The sequence below is a fragment of the Mus caroli genome, unplaced genomic scaffold, assembly GCF_978045245.1.
Source record: "Mus caroli unplaced genomic scaffold, Mus_caroli_1 scaffold_12, whole genome shotgun sequence".
Lineage (NCBI taxonomy): Eukaryota > Metazoa > Chordata > Mammalia > Rodentia > Muridae > Mus > Mus caroli.
The window spans coordinates 1387771-1404607 of record NW_028227267.1 but is presented as its reverse complement, the minus strand read 5'-3'; the positions used below and the strand labels follow the sequence as shown (position 1 = coordinate 1404607).

Below are 16837 nucleotides of genomic sequence, written 5' to 3'. Positions count from 1 at the left end.
GTTCTTTCTGGGGCCCCATCCCGAAGATATCTGATTCTTTATCACTCAGAAGCCATCAATTGTCAACAGCTTCTCACATGGGGGAAGAACTTCATGAATCCTTCTCAATCCTTGCTGAGATTTTTATTTGGCTTGATTTCCTACACACAGTCACAACCATATCTGTGTGCACAAAGCAGCAATGGAATTTTCTGGAGCATACTGTTTTTCTGTAGATATCCACCAGCTCTGAATCACAATCTTTCTGCAATGATCTGAGTCTTAGAGACAGAAGGATAATAAATATCCTGTTTAGAGCAGAGTACTCCACAGCCTCTTATTCTTTGCACGTTATCCAGTTATGGGTCTAATTGCAAAAAGGAGTTTTTCTGATGAGGACTAAGAGATGCACTGATCTATGCATATGAAGATTAAAACTTAAGGGGCAGTTAATTTGGTATGCCAGTTTACCGAAATAAGAGTATTACGTTTCTTTTTCTAGCCAGTCATGGTGGGCTAGCCCAGTTAATGATGCCAGGCATGCAAGAGTTCTTCTTCCTTGTAGATCACACTTTAATATAATCAGAAACACTTGGTTAGTTATTCTAATAACATGTATGCAGTTATTGCTCTAGTGGCCATACCTTTCCAGGTCGGTCATTGCTGTAGCTTGCTTGAGTTCACAGCTGATTAAGAATGTTGATTACTTTATTAAGATCAACAACTGGTAAACAAGACTTGACGAAATAAAAAAAAAGAGGTTTTACAGCAAAAGATACCACTATTCAAGTGAAGAGGCAACCTACAAAATAGGGGTTGTAGGGGGACCCTATACCAGTTATACATCTGTCAGAGGGTTAATGTCTAGAAAATACAAAGAACTCAAAAAACTAAACACACACACAAAAAACTCCAAACCAATTAAAAAATAGAATATGCAACTAAATAGAGACTTGATAGATGAAATACAAATGGCTAAGAAATAGTTTTTAAATGCTGAACATCCTGAGCTGTCAATGAAATGCACATTGAAACTACTTTGCAATTTTATCTTACCCCAGTCAGAATAGATAAAAGCAAGAAATAAAATGACAAAACACACAAAACCACTACTGTGCATGTAGGGAAGGGGACCACACTGACTTGCTGTAGATGAGAGTTACAGACTGATATAGCCATTGGGGAAATCCAGATGCAGGTTCCGTACTAGAAATAGATCTACTGTATGATCCAGAAATCTTTCTACATTTGGTTTTACAAGTGGGAGAGGAAGGTTATCAGAGGAGTCAGCTGCCTTACCAACTGAGTCTCCACAGGGCTTTTCCAGGTAGACTAGGGCTGCTAGAGCCTGGGGCTCTGTAGAGAGCATATCCAAATGATACAGAGAGGACGTTCACATGTGCAGGGCTAGTCACAGCAGTGGGCTGCTCAACCCAAAGAATCTCTGTTTAGGGCTTATCTACAGGCAGAAGGAATCTAGAATGCTCCTAACTGCTGTAAACCACAGAATTTAACTTCTTTGAGGATAATTTGCATGGTGTTCAGTTTCTTTCAAGCATCTTTTCTGGAAGTTCAGCACATTTTCTGTTAAACAGTAACCAGTGTGTGCTTTCCTATCTATGGTAATGCAATAATTGCTATTTCATATCTAGGTTATTTTTTAAACCATATGATTTCCAGACCTACCAACCCAGTCTGTGCAAATAGTCCCAATAAGGGCTGCCCATGCATAGCTCTTCTATGGAATTTAGTTTCATGAACGTCATTAGCATCCATATTTCTAACTGGAGGATTAAGCCACATACATTCTAGTAAAGAATATACTCATTTAAATCAAGTCAGGCCAAATAGTGTCTAGAGCCTTTTCTCTCAAGCACAACAGAGTCAGCCATGGGATAGCAGAATTGCTACCATTTTATTCAACACTCACGTAGCAGGAGTCTCTTTTTCCAGTTGTGTTGATGTGTGTGGCATGGTCACAGAGCAGCTCATTAAGCCCCATGATGCTCCTAGAAATGGACAATAGATTCCTGCTCTATGGGTAGGGAAACCAAGACAAGGAGATTAAGCAACTGCTCCAGCCACAGGTTTGACTCAATGTGCTTACACTTCTTGAGAGGTTCTGTCCATGCTGACTCTTTCAACTTGTAAAACTCAAAGAAGCAAAGTTCACCCAGCACCTTATCTGTTGTGCAACTGCTAGGTGGGTAAATCACCAACACCTTTGCCCCAGGAACTCTTAGCCTATCTGAGGAGACGGAGAGAGTAGTGGTTATAACACAACGTTAACACGAGCTCGGAAGCAACAGCTCTGCCTGTGCCAGTAGAATGAGGGTAGGAGAAGCATGGTCAGCCTTTCCAAATAAAAGGAGTGAGCAGGAGCAAGAGTGTGGATGTGTATTCAAGCAAAGAACAGTTTAGAGTTGTCAGTGTGCCTGGTGGCAGAAGAATTGCATGGTGAAGGACTGCAGGGGCCATGATTAGGTTGGGACAGAGTCATTTGGAGGCTGAAAAATAGGACACTCCCTTGACCTAGTTGGAAGCAACTGAGGCTAGAGACACATAAGAGATATAAGAAACACCTTCAAGAAAGATTTGGCCTAGACATCAGCATCATAGTCTTCCCCAAAAAAGAAGGAGGAGGGAGGAAATTAACAAAGCTTGGTGACTGGAAACCAAACATTTCAGAAAGCTTGAGAGGAAAATAGAGTGAACTGTGTATAGCATGTGAGTTGGGGGTGTGGGGATTGAAAGAGAAAAATGGAGGAGGAAGGAATTAGGAGGAAGGGAAGAAAGGGGCTGAGAGAAGAGGACACAGATGGAAAAGAGGAGAGAGAGTGAAGCATGCTAGCACCTTCGGAAGATCCAAAGGCATTGTGTCATAGGAATGATGCCTTTGCCATTCTGGCTCCATGCACCCTCTGCTCAGCCTGTCTCAGTCAGCTCCAGTTTGGATCACTCACTAGCAGCCATGGTCATGACTCTGCTACAGCTGCAGAGATCACCACTGGAGTAAACAAATCAGGGTGACGGGAGATTTCCTTTTGGGGCACTGCCTTGGCCTGCAGGCAGCTCCCAGATCTGGCACAACAGCAGAAACATATTAGCTCAAGACAGAAGTAAAGCAAATTAAAGCCATTGCCAGGCTTGCTTACAGGGAACAGGGGCCACTTCCAAAGGACTGCTTTTTCCCAGAATAAAATAGTATTTAAAAAGCCAAACACCTGACATTTACATTGACAATTATCAAGCCTCTATCTTGATGACCTTTAACCCAAGAACTCTTCCCAGCCATGAGGAACCTGAAGACTTGTTTCAAGCCAAATTATTATTTCCCTCGTGGCTGGCTAAAAGTAGCATAATTAGTGGAGAGAGCCATTTTACTCAGCAATTATGATTATAGCCATGCTGGGCCAGGAGGATAGTGAGCATTCTAATGGCTGTGGATAAGGTAGCACGTCAGGTGTTCGCTGCTCAGGAGCCTCCCGATGCTGGGAGTCCCATTTCAACAAGGGGTTGGGTTACGACACGCTTTGCTGGCTGCTTGCTGCAATACTGGCCTCCGGCAGCAGGCCAGAACGCTGAGAGGGAGCCCCTGGCCCTCCTGGAGAGGAGCATGGGCTGTGAGCTAGCTGTCTGGGAGAAATATCTTGTGGACAGTGCTACCAGCCATGACAGCAGTCCAGTGTTGGCAAGCCAGGACAACTGAAATTCACTGCAAGAAGGTGTAACTGGGAGAGCACAGCCACACAAATACAGGACGTAACTGGCCTCCCAGAAGCTCACTGGGCTGGAAAGCCTCTATCCCCTGGAACCTGGAGGTTGGACTGAATGTGGAGATGTCTCAAAGTCATCTGAGCCCAGAGGACAGCAAGGTGAGCATCAATCTAGCCCTGTAATGCTCTCAATGCTGTTACAGTTAATGAGAGAGTCAAGCAATGTGTGTTCATCTGAAGGGCATGGACGGACATTAGTGGCCAGCCTCTTGGAGTTCTGGCATGCCCTTGATAAGGGTATGGTTTCACAGAGGTACTGTCAATTCTCCATCTGAATCTTAAAAAAGGCAATATACATGTATGTGTGTATGTATGTATACACACACATATGTATATACATATATATCAAATTTCAAACCTTTCTATTGGTAGCTAGAAGAATCAGTTGTGATAAATGTATATAGTGTATAATGATGTATTTTCTAAACTTTAAAATTTTGGGGGGAAGCATAAAAGGAAAATAAAGTATTTTCCTATTCTGAAATAGGATATTGAATTTGGTTGAGGATGGAAAACTCTAATCATTCTTGGTAGCATATTTTCAGAGGTGTTCAGTAGTTACGAGATCTATGGGAAAGACTGGAATATTCCATAGAGGCTGGGGGCTTGGTGATAATACATGTTTCAGTGAAAGGTTGCTGGAGTGAAGGAGTTTTACCTGAGCCACAGAGGCTTCGGGAGGGAGTGTGCCTGTTTTCAGGTGTGAGCCACATTGACTTGAATTACCAAGGGAAAACGTTGGCTCTTCTTTGGGGAAGAGGTAGCAGAGCAGACCCTTCTGGTTTAAAATAAATAATAAATAAATAAATAAAATGAAAACCTACTTTCTGGAAAATGCATTTCTTATAGATGTAAACTTGGCATGCAGGAACAGGGATTTTGTGGACTCCTGTGGAGTCTATGTGGTGAACAGGTGTGGTGGGAACATCAGGGGCTTGGCAGAATTCTCCAGGAGTTTGCCTAGAGTTTCTGTGGAACTGGGTTTTTCCCAGAGTAGTCTGCTTGACCATCACACATTGAAGTGCTACGTAAAGGACATACCTGGAGCTTCACAGTCACCAAAGCCTGCTTTGGATTGCATTGGGGCTCTTTTTAGGATTCGGAGACATAGCCTTGCATCTTGCTAAATCTCCCTGTCCTCAGCAATGCATCAACAAGGAAGGAGGAAGTAGCTACCTGTGGGAGAATTAGCAGCAAACAGACTGTAATGCTCAGCTCAGTGCTAGGGCAGTCTATGAGCAAACATCAACTTATTCTTAAAGGTGAAAGAAAAAAAAAAAGAACAGGAAAAGTCCTGCTTCTTGCTCCAGCATATGTTCTTCATGATCCTGGTCCCTTTCTCTGGTAGGAGTGCTGTAGACAGAGTTCTGACTTTATGTGGGCACTTGCAATACACATCTTGCCCCAAATATGCACAAGAGTGGATCTTAAAGTGAACAGAAAGGTAATATTATGGTATCTTAAAGGCTTTCAAATAAATAAAAAGCTGTTCTTACCAGGGTGTGAGTGATGCTGGAAAAAATAAAGTGTACTTAAAATAATTCAGTTTCCAGAAGGAAAAACTCTACCTCAGTTCCCTCTGAACAGAAGAGGAAATATACTTGGATTTTCAGATAATACTTAGTAATGGGTCAGAAAAGTTACTGTATGTCAAGTGAAAGGCATACTGCTCAGTAATAATAGAGTATTCACTAGAAGCTAAACAGCCCTCTCTAAAATGCTGGAGACACACATGGCTTCAAAAGGCTCTGGTAAGAACTCTTACAAGGTCCAAGTGAGAGAAGATCTGGAGAATGGAGCATTTAGTGGGCATTTAGTAGCTGTCCTTAGGAGCTCCCTGGGTATGACCTGCACCAAAAAAGCAACTAATTCTCGCTCCAGACACAGGGGGGGGGGTGTCCTCTCCACTCTACCCAAGGTTCTCTCCTGGGCACTTCTGCATGAAAATGGGGTTTCTCCCCTTCAGAAAATCAGAACAGGCTCCAGAAAGGCTTAGAAATAGTCAAGGATTTCTCAGATTTCTTAGAGGAAAAATTTAGAGGCTGTGGTTCATGGTATCTTTCATGACAAGGGTGAGACTTAGCTGAGCTGGGAACATGAATAGGTCTTGTCTTCCCATCTCAGTGGATAAAAAGACGTATCGTCATCCCTAAACCTGGACATCATACCCTTTTCTCTTTTCTTAACCCACCCAAATACAAACTCAGAGCAACTGCATCTGCTCACGGCTGGGCCTCCAAAACCACTGTCTGTGGGTACACTGCTCTCCTCTCACTCAGATATCCCAGTGGGCTATGAACCCCTCTCCATTCACTTCCCATCCATCTTCCACAAAGTAGCCAGAACAATGACATCACCACCTCAGTTTAAACTTTTAAAGGTTTTCCACTGGGATAACAACAAAGTCTTTGTCTCTGTCCATGCTTATTGGTCCTTGCATGATGCAGCCCAACCCCACTCCTCTTTTCACCGTAATTCCCAAGGGCCAGCCACTCTGGCTCACTGTGAATCTTCCTAGAGAAAGATGTCTAACCTAGAAAAAAAAAGGTTAAAGGTATGGAAGGCCACAGAAGGAAGATCATTTTCAATATCAAAAGGAAAATTTTGTTTTATGATGACTTCACCCCACAAATGTGTATGTATTTGTGGGAAATACGGGAAGCATGAGCAGACTTCAGAGACTTGCAGATTCCTTGGAACCTCAAGGTTTATTTCCCTACCAGCTTCATTAAATTCCCTCCCAGGATAGTGTAGTTGATGAAATTCCACCACCAGAAAGAACAGGCAGTATTTACTGTGTGCCAGATACTGTGCTAGGCACAGAAGCAACAGTGACTGAGTAAACAGATGTAGAGAGCATGCTTTCTTAGCATCTTGCAAGCTTCTGGGGGACCTAGACGATTACAAGAGAAGATAATTACAATTCAGAGTTTAACGAGCCATGAGAACACATGGGTGGGGCACCCAGCTCTACTCCAAGCTAGAAGGTCAAGGACCACTTCCCAAGGGAAGTACTATTTCAGCTGAAGCCTGAATCAGTGGGAAGTAAGTAGGGTAGAAGACAGAGACAAGAAGTCAAGGGCTCCTGACTGGAGAGAGAACCCGTGTAAAGCAAGAATAAAGCTGACCCTCCACCTTCATGGGCATTACTGCAGGACACATGCACACACACACATACATGGGCACAAAGAGTTAATGCCATAATTTGTGGATGTGCAAGGTCCTTACACATGTACACATATGTGTGCATATCATCTGCACAATCCTCTAGATGAAATAGTTACGTAATAGTTAATATCATGTAAATGGCTGATATGTGTGTGTTTTAGGTAAAGGTGACAAGAAAGGAAGCTCTGCATATACCCAGTGCAGAAGCAGTTTCTTTTCAAATACTTCCCATTTATGTTGGGTCAAACTGCAAATGCATATTCTGAAGGCATAAAAGGAATCTCTGCATTAGGGGGAAATATGCCATTCTTATGAAACCCAGAAAAGTCCCTAATAGCTGCCACGTAATGTGAAAACTGGAAAAAAGCAGGGAAAGGGAGACTGAATGGTAAGCAGTATCCCTGAGTTCCAAGTCTCACAGGCTGCCCTCAGAGCTTGAGGGATTTGATGTGTATTTACAAGACTAAGAGAAGAGAGGCACCTGGGCTATCTGAAGGCTGTTTATAATCCAGTGACATAATGTTCAGGTGAACTGAAATAGAAGCAGAGAAGCCAGATGTTCTTTTGTAGAAGAATGGTGTTTAAAGGGAGAATCTACAGCACCTGGAGACAGATTGAAGGATGCAGGTCTGAGGGAGAAGAGAGTAACAAGGAGGACTCCTATTGCTGCCATGGACAGCCCTGCACAAGGACCATCTGTAAGTTCAAGGCTAAGGTGTCAGAGGAAGCAGAGGGACATGGTGAAGCCACAGCTGACAAGGAAATGCTTCCTCAGCCTCAGAGAGTCAGCTTCTCTGTGCCATGGTACCTGGAGAGTCTTTAGAGTCTAAATCTGTTTAAAGTTTAGTCAGATTGAAGGGAATCCTTGGACATATCCTAGTATTTCTTGAATGCTTGCTGAGATGCTAAGCAGGATCTTCTGCCATTAAAAAGTGATATTAAGAAGAAATATTGACTATACAGGAGGTGTTTTACCAACTCCACCATTCTGTAGCATTGGTCTCCAGAAAACTCTCCACTTTGGACATAATGATGCCAGCCCCTGGGGGGATGAATAAAGGTGTTCCCATCTCAGTTGGCTCCACATCCCTCCTTTGCCATACACAGGCCCTCATTTACATCTGAGATGAGTACATGTCTGGGCTGTGTGATGTTTTATAAGTTTAATGGATATGTGAATGTGGGAGAGACAGACATAGAGAAAGATGACAGTAGATATCTGCTGGAGACACCACACTATTAACTTAATGTCTGTGACATCATCCTACTTTAGTGGAAAGCTTCCTTCTAAATGAGTAGCCCTTGTTTTACTCATTATTTAAGCTCTTGTTAATCAGTGTGGCTCTATGAGAGAGTTCCTGGAGACTCTTCTCAACATCAGTCCCATTGACATTGGTGGGTTACTCCATGTTGGGGCCACAACCATGTTCATTGACACCATGTTGACAATCAAAAGTGTCTGCCAACATAGTCCTGTGTCCACTAGGGAACAAAATGGCCCAGGCAGAGAATCATTTTACTTGACCAGTGGCTCTCACACTTCAGATCCAGACCAGGAACACCAGCATGTCTAGAATGCTTCTTAGCACCTGAAGTGGGACCTACTGATGGAGAAATTCTAGGAATCCATCAGTTTGTTTAATAAGCCCTCCATCAGATCCCACTGGAACAAATGCATGGTCACTAAAGATTATGAGAAACAGTTACATAAACAAAGATTTTGAATAAAGGTTTCTTTCCTTTCCCTTTAAAGGGAACTGAGAATGGAACTCAAGGCCTTGTGTGTGTTGCGGCAAGGGTTCTACCACTGAGGTACATCTGAGCTCTTATCTTGTTGTGAGGGACTTTGGAGTGTTTAGGTTCATATGGGGGTTGGGGGGACACAAATATGCTTGTGAGTCAGAGGTGTGTGTGTGTGTGTGTGTGTGCCCACGAATGAACAAGCCAGAGGAAAATCTCAGCTTCATTCCTAAGCCATATTTCTTTAAGTGGAAGACTGGGGCTCACAAAGGAGGCTAGTCTGGCCAGCCAGCAAACTACTCTACCCCCCAGAACTAGAGTTTAAAGCTCTTGCCACCATAGCTGGGGATTTACTCCCTCGAGCCCTCATCCTTGCAAGGCAAGCACTTCACTGACTGAGCCACCTCCCCAGCTTGCCCTTGGTTTTGTGAGACCAAGTCTCACTGTGTAGCTCATGCTGTCCTGGAAGTTTCTGTATAGCCCAGGCTATCCTTGAATTCATGACCCTCCTGCCTCTGCCTTCCAACTTGTGAGATTATAGGCATGAGGCCATATCATCTTATTTCTGAAGCTCAATGGTTACTAATGTGTTTCTGTTATAGAAAAATTTAAAAATGTATAATCAATTTTTAATTCCTTGAGAAGTTTGCTGTATTGAAGAAAATATTTTACCTTCATTTGCCAAGATAAACTGGAACAGCATACTTGGGAATCATATTTTAAATAAACACATGGAGAAATATTCTTGAGTAGCATAAAAATAAGCTGCCTGTCCTGTGGTGTGATATAACCTCTCTGTGGAGGTTAGCAGGCACTGCTGCCCTTCACTCCAGAGCCTCGCCCTAACTGTAACCCCCTGATTCCCCACACAGCCTCCCCTCCTCCTCTCTGACCCCCATTCTATCCTAGGGACTGACTAGAGAGACTATGTTTTCAGGTTTATTTAAGCAGAAGCTTTATAATAAATCCTAAAAATTATAAAAGGTCAGATCAAAATTCCATTCTTCACATCAGTTTTCAAATTTTGTGTATTGCTAAGAAATTCAGTAATGTTAGCATCTCCCATAGAATACAGGTTTCTGAAAAAGTCATTTTATCAGGAAAGAAGTGGATGCTACCCTAAAATATTTTTATTTGAAAGAATGGTATTCCAAAATAAAGAAGAAAAATTAGTATGGCTTTATTTATAAGTGTGTTCATTGTTAAAATTTCAAATTTTTCATATTAAAAAACTGTACTGTCACCTGCACACTACTGATTAAGACTACCTTTATTAATCTTATCCTTTGTAGTACAAGGTATAGAGGAAGCAGGCAAAACAAGCTAATCTTTCAACTTTGAGCTGGTAGTTTCTTTGTAGGCTATGAGGTGGATTTAGGGATTCCCAAACAGCTTTTGCGATCATTTTTTTAGTGAACAGACTTTTTAAAAAAGAAATAAAAGGCTACATTTCATTCCACCACCTTGTTGTTGTTGTAGTTGCTGTTGTTGTTGCTGCTGCTGTTGTTGTTGCTGTTGTTGTTCTTGCTTCTGCTGCTGCTGTTGCTATTGCTATTGTTGTTGCTACTGTTGCTGCTGCTGTTGTTGTTATTGTTGTTGCTACTGCTGTTGCTGCTGTTGTCTTGAGACCAATTCCCTAAACTTCTGATCATTTTGCTTCAACATCATGAGTGCTGGGGTGACAGGCCTGTGCTGCCACTCTCAGTTTACATGGCACTGGGAAGTCCAACCAAGTTTTCTGACATGCTATGCAAGCACCCCGTGAGCCATATCCCAGCCTTCTGCCATGTTTTTTGACTGTCATTTCAGTTGTGCATATGAGCACATGGATTAATATAAAGAAAGATCATCATAGTGGGTTTTAAAAGGTTGGAACCATGGAGTGGGTCAGGTAGAGGTAAGGGTTTATGACAGAGATGGCCGGCATAGCCAGGGCTCTCTGGTGAAGTCAGACCTGATCAAAGAGAAGTAACAGGAGAGAGTTGGAAGGAGCCTCCCTCATGGAGGAAGAAAGCAAGAGCAGAGATTTTGTTTGGGCCTTAATACCTAGAATGTGGACCTTCAGTACCAAAAAGGAACGGGGAGAAAAGGAGGGAAAAGGGATGGGAAATGGCATTTCTGCCACCCTTATGAGAGAAGATTCTAGAACCTTGGGTTGCTAGAGGTGTAATAACAAAAGGAAGGCATGAATCTGTTTATAGATCCAAAATGGCATGCATCTTAGACATGGACAGTCTCTACCTCAGATAACTGCCTAAAGAAAGTATATGATCAGTTAAAATGCAGCAAATATGAGTTATTGGGACATATAAAGAAGTAGGAAGAACATGAACAAAGCTTTTAAAATGTGTTTTAGTAAAAGCGGCATGGATACAAAAGGAGAAAATTAGAATTTCTAGTGAGTCACTCATTCTATTTTTTTAATTTAATTTTATTTATAATTCATTTTTTACACTCCATATTCCATTCCCTGCCCCTCCCCATCCACCCTCCTACTGCTCCACATCCCACACCTCCTCCCCACCCCACCCCACCAGGTCTTCACATGAATGCCCCCATCTCCACCCTACATAACCTTTAAACTCCCTGGGGCCACCAGTCTCTTGAGGGTTAGGTGCCTCATTTCTGAATGAACACAGACCTGGAAGTACTCAACTGTATGTGTGTTGGGGGCCTCATATCAGCTGGTGTATGTTGTCTGTTTGGTGGTCCAGTGTTTGAAATATCTCGGGGGTCCAGATTAATTAAAACTGCTGGTTCTCCTACAGAATCGCCCTTCTCCTCAGCTTCTTTCAGCCTTCCCTCATTCAACCACAGGCATAAACTGCTTCTGTCCATTGGTTGGGTGCAAATAACTGCATCTGACTCTTTCAGCTGCTTGTTGGGTCTTTCAGAGGGCAGTCATGATAGATCCCTTTTTGTGAGCACTCCATAGCCTCAGTAATAGTGTCAGGACTTGGGACCTCCCCTTGAGCTGGATCCTACTTTGGGCCTGTTACTGGACCTTCTTTTCCTCAGGCTCCTCTCCATTTCCATCCCTATAATTCTTTTAGACAGGAACAATTATGGGTCAGAGGTTTGACTGTGGGATGGCAACCCCATCCCTCACTTGATGTCCTGTCTTCCTGCTGGAGGTGGGCTCTGTAAGTTCCCTCTCCCTTCTATCTGGGATTTCATCAAAGGTTCCTCCCTGTGAGTCCTGGGAGTCTCTCACCTCCCAGGTCTCTGGTGCATTCTAGGGGGTCGCCCTCAACCTCCTATTTCCTGAGGTTGCCTGTTTACATTCTTTCTGCTGGCCCTCAGGGCTTCAGTCCTTTTCCCTTACCCAATACCTGATCAGGTTCCCCTCTACCCCCCCCCCCCCACTGTCCCCAACCCTGTCCACTTTCCCTCCCAAGTCCCTCCCTCCTTCCCCACTTGTGATTGTTTTCTTTCTTCTCTCTCCCAAGTGGGACTAAGGTGTCCTCACTTGGGCACTTCAGCTTGTTGAATCTTTTGAATTCTGTGGACTGTATCTTGTATATTCTGTATGGGTTTTTTCTTTTTTTCTCTCTCTCTTTTTTTTTTTTTTTTGCTAATATCCACTTATTAGTGAGTACATAACATGCATGCAAGTCCTTTTGGTTCTGAGTTACCTCACTCAGGATGATACTTTCTAGTTCCATCTATTTGCCTGCAAAATGTAAAGGTCCTATTCCATGCCCTTCCAATTTCTTTCTCTATCAGAGTTCCATTCACCCCAGAACATATTCGTCTGCTCAGCTATGTGCTTAGGTCTGGATTGCAGAAGAGAGGGATGCTCTTGTATCAACCCAGGACTTCACATCCTAGAGCTTCAAACAAAGCTATACTGAGACTTCTGACACCCATGACACCCAAGTTCTTCTGCTAAGGCTTCCAGCTTTGTCATAGAATCTCATGTTTCAGAGATGTTGTGTCTGTGCTGCTTCCAAACCTTTTACATTTGTTTGTTTGTTTGTTGTGTGTGTATTTATGTGTGTGGTGTATGTGTAAATGTGTGTTTATATGTGTGTGTATGTATGTGTATGGTATGTGTGTTTGTATGTGTGTGTGTATGTGAATATATAGTGTCTGTGTGAGTATGTGTGATGTGTGTGTACATGTGTATATGTATGGTATATGTATGTCTACATGTGTGTAGGTGTGTATGTATGGTGTGTGTATGCTATATGTCTGTGTTTGTCTATGTGTGTATTATGTGTATATAGTGTATGTGTGAAAGTATGGTATGTGTGTTTGAGTGTATGTATGTATGTGAGTATATGGTTTGTTTAATGTGTGTGTATAGTGTATGTATGTATGTATGTGTGTGTGTAAGTATATAGAGTATGTGTTGTGTGTATGGTGTGTTTGTATGTATATGGTATGTATGTGTGTATGATATGTATATATTGTGTGTATGTGGTGTGTGTGTATTATATGTGTGTCAGTGTGTGTTGTCTGTGTGTGTGTGTGTTTGTGTGTGGTCTGTGTGTGTGTCTAGTGTGTGTATACACACCTGCACATGCTTGGCAGAATCTAGCTGAATCACCTCACTGGCCTGCCATTGCTATTTTAATGTGCTCTATCTTCTGACAATTTCATGACATCCCTCTTCCTAGAGTTCTTTGTGTAATTCTGCCTTGTATCCCTGCCCAATCTCTCTAACCCTGTGGCTATACCTTAAAGATCCTGACTTCAGGTTATCATAGTTCACAGTTGTGGGGAAAGGGGCTTCTGGGACCACAGGGCTATCTCAGAGCTTGCCAGTGTACACTCATGGCCCCGAGTATGAGGGCTAATGGTGACTCATCTGAAAGCTCTAGGCAGCATTTCACACTTGGGTCCAAGCAGTACTTATCAGACCTGTTCAGGACTCAATGAGTCTCATATATTCTTTCAAATGATAGTTTTGGAAATTTCTAGAATACTTGCCAAATATTTTCAATTTTTTTTCAAATTTCTAGAGTTTCCAAAAAGTTCTAGAAATAATCTACAATTTAGAAATAAATTTCTACACAGAAATGCTATAACTTGTATTTGGAAATCAACCAAATACCTTTTGATAGGAGAGAGCTAACTGATTCATACATGTAGGGCTCCTGGAGGTCATTTAAACTTGCTTATAATCATATCATAACATAGAGAAATGGCAAAGTTATATTGTGACTTGGAAAGGAGAAAAAATGAGTTTGTGATACATTTTTCATGTTATATATGTAAAATGTGTTTTTAAAAACTTAATAAAATGACATGAGAAACATAGTTCTGTGCAGTAAATGTGAAAAGCATTCAGCACCGACAGTGTGCATGGCATTGCAGGGAGTGAAGCTAAACTGTGCCACTTAGTAGGCCTTACTTAGTTTAAACACAGATTACTGTCAAATAATTAAGCAGTATTGATATAATTTATTTTGAAAATATTTGTAAAACAATCAGGAATGCTTATTGGCAACCACATTCTTTCATTTGAAGAAAAAAAGAATCTGTAATCCTGATTCAGATTAGAAATGTGATTTTTTTAAAAAAAGAAGGAACTAAATCACTTAGCAGTTAGAAACATGGGCTGGTTTTTGCAGTTCAGTTCATAGCACCCACATGGAAGTTCACAACCATTTATAACACCGTGCCAGAAAATTAAATGCCCCCTTCTGGCCTCCATAGTTATCAGGCACACATTTGGTACCCATACATAAATGTAGCCAAAACGTTTTTTAATGAACCATCTATCACATGATAATTAATTATGTCATACCAAGTTCTGTCAGTTGTTAAGAAAATACAGAGAAATGATTAGTATGAAGACAGATATTGGTTCTCTGGATAAGCTTCATCAATCCCTATGGCAACAGGATTTAAGCTTTTAGGTTATGGTCGGCAAGGTCATGTGCCACTTCAAGGGTGTCGAGCAGTGAACTAGAAACAGAATACATCATTAATCTTACCATGTTTCCTCAAGCTGTGCTGTGGCTTAGAAACAAAGAGACCAGGAGCTAAGAGGACTTGGTGGGTAAAGTGCTTGCTCTGCAACTGTGAGGGACCCAAGAGTTCAGATGCTCAGCATCCACTAAAAGCTGGGTATGGCAGAGTACATGTGACTACAGCTCTGAGTGGGCAGATCCAGCAATCAACAGAGCTCTATAGCTAGCTACTTAGACAATCAGTGAGCTCCAGGCTCAGTGAGAGACCCTGTTTCAAAAATGCAAACTTAACTCCACAGGAAGACCAACAGAGTCAACTAACAATAACCCTTGGGGCTCTCAGAGATCACCCACCATCCAAAGCTGGACCTAGGCCTCTCCGTAGCAGATGTGCAGCTTCTACTTCATGTGGGTCCCAAACAACTGGAATGGGGCTATCCTAAAAGCTGTTGCCTGGGATATATTCTTCTAGTGTAGCTGCCTTGTCTGGCCTCAATGGGGAGGAAGCCTCACAGAGACTTGAAGTGCCAGGGTGGGGACATGGTGGGGGGCGGCTACCCACTCAGAGGAGAAGCGGGGGAATAGATGATAGGGGGGCTAACCAGGAAGGAGAAAGTGAGCAGGATTTAAAGAAAAATTAAATTAAAAAAAAATACAAACTTGAAAGCACTTGAGGAGGGTATCTGACAGACATCTGATTTCCATGTGCTTACATTGTGCATCCAACCTTGTGTGTACACACACACACACACACACACACACACACACACACACACACCACCGAGGAAAGATAGAAGAAGAAGGGGAAGACCTGCTAGCCTGAGCACCTGAAACATGTAGTTGTTCCTTCCTAGAGGCCATGCTCCTGGCAGGCAAAGAAATGACAGCCCTGACTGGGTGAGGAGGTAATGAAGAAAGGACAGACAGACAGATGGGATCAAATGGTGCTCTGAGTTCTCGGTTGGAGAAACCACAGTCATTCAGAAGCCCAGTGTGTTTATTATATAAAACCAAATGGAGAGGGGGAGTCATGCTGCTGGACAAGGATCCAGGGGTTATAGTGGATCAAGGACACAGGTTTAGCCAATCTTGGTTGGAGCCATGGGTTATAGTGGATCAAGGACGCAGGTTTAGCCAATCTTGGTTGGAGCCATGGGTTATAGTGGATCAAGGACACAGGTTTAGCCAATCTTGGTTGGAGCAGCCTCTGTAGAGGAATAAATAGTCTCTGGGCCATAAAAATGCTAAGGTAGGAAAGGAGAGCTGTGGTGAACATTTTCTGCACACTGTCAGTTCTTGCACTGGGAAGACTGGCATGCCTCCAAGCCTGAAGATCTGAGGTCCTTGGCCTGGCTTGTACCTATGCCAGCCTCGAACATTCCCTCGGGAATGCTGTCAGGTCTTTCTCTGCTCCCCAAACTTGTGCCTCTTCCTATTCTCCTGTGATCCTCAGAGCTCTTTATAAATTATGTCTCAAGAAGTCAATATTTACGGCAAGCCACTCATCTTGGACTGCACACCACATCCCAGTAAGGAGCAGAGGCCTCTGTAGAGGAGAGCTTTACAAGACAGATTGGAGCCTCCTCCCTGCGGGTGGCCAGAGACAGAGAAAGCTGAGCTGTCCAAAGAGGCCTGCCATGTGCCAGGAAATTTAGATCCACAAGCTGTTATCTATTATGGTTGTAAGCCTCCTGAAACCTGAATTACAGGTAAATAATATTCCTTCTGAGAGCCATAGCAAACTGTAAACCTTTAAATCTCTGGACAAACGGACTGTTAATAGTTTCTTTTATATACCATGCATAATGATTTGGTAGTCTCTAGAACTAAGTAATAAAAGTATCCTTAAAGGATTCCAACTTCACAACATTTCTAAATTAACAAGGAGGAGGTCTGTAGAGTATCTCTTAGAAAAAGAACTTTTGAAGTCTACTGTGGAAGGAAATAAGACTCAGATTTCTTAGGTGTGAACTGAGGTTCAGAAAAATCTTTTAAGAGACTTGGGGGAAGTACCAAAGCAGGATTAGACTAAAGCAAACTTGATTTTGAATCCTGCATGGACATAGGACATGTTCCTGGATCCTTTTGGTCATGCCTTTTCTCATTGTTTTAAAACTGTTAACAGTTACATATGTAATACAAATAGGGAGGAACTGGGTGATGGGTGGGAATACCTGGTTTATCACCTGCAGTTCACTTCTCTTTTTACCTCAGTATTAAAATGTATGGAAATACTTCAAAGTCCATTGCCTG

At 42.5% G+C, this 16837-nt stretch overlaps 1 protein-coding gene and 1 pseudogene across 21 annotated transcripts in view; one reads left to right on the top strand and one right to left on the bottom strand.

Moving 5' to 3' along the window:
• LOC110309648 (large ribosomal subunit protein eL29 pseudogene) overlaps window positions 1–1981 on the bottom strand; it is a 71345-nt pseudogene extending 69364 nt beyond the window's left edge.
• Thrb (thyroid hormone receptor beta) overlaps window positions 1–16837 on the top strand; it is a 405974-nt gene that overhangs the window by 191695 nt on the left and 197442 nt on the right. The window lies entirely within an intron of this gene.